Raw genomic sequence first — 1,576 nt, forward strand, 5'->3', positions numbered from 1 at the left:
CATGTATTGAGTGAATACGCAATGAATCGCTATTATAAAGGGCAAGTTGTTTGAGATGTACAAGCAGGGTTGGTCAGCTTGAATGATAAATCCGAAGTTGATCGATCCCCTTAGGAGTGTATCTGGATATAGCTAAATAGAACATCATGGGTTATTGAGAATTCTACATTTCGCATATGTTGTAAAAATCCACTACTACAGGCAGCGCGAGTGTAAAGTCATGTTCACCCAGTTTAATGCATGTACTACATTTCTACCTGTTTATATAATCATTTCTTATATTGTGCTGAGATGAAACTCCCATCTCGAAAGCACATGCTTGCAACTGTAGTGGTCGTTCTGGTGTACTCTTCGCATTGCGAAAAGTTGGTTGTGAACCACTGAACTGATTGTCTCCACAATTCTTTGTCTGCGCACGATCTTGCAAGCCGATACTTCTTGGTCGTCAGACTGATCTTTCCACTTATTCTACTTGTTGCACGGTATTATTACATACAAGGCACCAGTGCATGTGGTAGGGTCGGCCTGTACTAGTTCTGCACTACACAAAGCGCAGTCATTGAACACCTGATCACTTTCTACTCTCTGCGCCTCTTTGTGCATGTGTGAACACACTCTGCGACACAATAGCTAAATGTAACACCCTGCTTATGAGAGTTTACTTGTACCTGTTGCCATATGCGTGCAGTTGTTGAATATAACAACCTCAGAGGCAGACGATGAAGGGAACGTGATCGGCGTACTGGCTGCATTCGCGTATGTAGCAATATTTATATTCACTCATATGTGTATTTGTATGTACGGGTCTAGTAAGTACAACTGAGCATAATAACAGTAGGTACAATTGAACATAGCAACAGCATGTACAACTGCACATTATAGCAGTGTATAATCCTAGTTCGTATCAGGAGTTCCTGTCATCTCTTTGTCTTTCATACGGCGATCGTAGCGGAATGCAGTTTTTTTTTGTTGAGTTAATCATACATGTGCACGTGCAGGGACAATCTTCAGCCAGTGTGTGCATGCTAAGCACCTGCGCATTCACACAACGGAACAAACCGACAGGATGTCTATGTGTATATTGTTGTCACATGTACTCTCGATATCCGATGTACGCCGTGGCGCAATTACAGAGATATCTTTCACTCATTTCTATCTCTCACACACACGCACATACGCACACACACACACACACACACACACATACATACATATATATATATATAAATATATATATATATCTATATTTGTATATCTATATTTATATATCACAGGGATAATCTTCAGATCAACAAGTGTGTCATTAGCACTACACATGCACACAACGGCACCGACGCGACTCCCCACAATGTGACGAGCGCTACGGAGGGTCACGCTGGCTATGACGGTCAACCGGGCTGTGAAGCAGGCATACACGTGGCTGGTGCTGGCTGTGGGGCTTGCAGGTATAAATTTATAATAGCTGTGTCTAGAATACACTTATCAACAAGAATGTCGTTATTAGTGTAGATGTGATGGTATCATCCATATATACTTATATATATACATACACACACACACACACACACACACACAC

The sequence above is a fragment of the Sphaeroforma arctica genome (assembly GCF_001186125.1).
Source record: "Sphaeroforma arctica JP610 unplaced genomic scaffold supercont1.3245, whole genome shotgun sequence".
Taxonomy (NCBI): Eukaryota; class Ichthyosporea; order Ichthyophonida; genus Sphaeroforma; species Sphaeroforma arctica.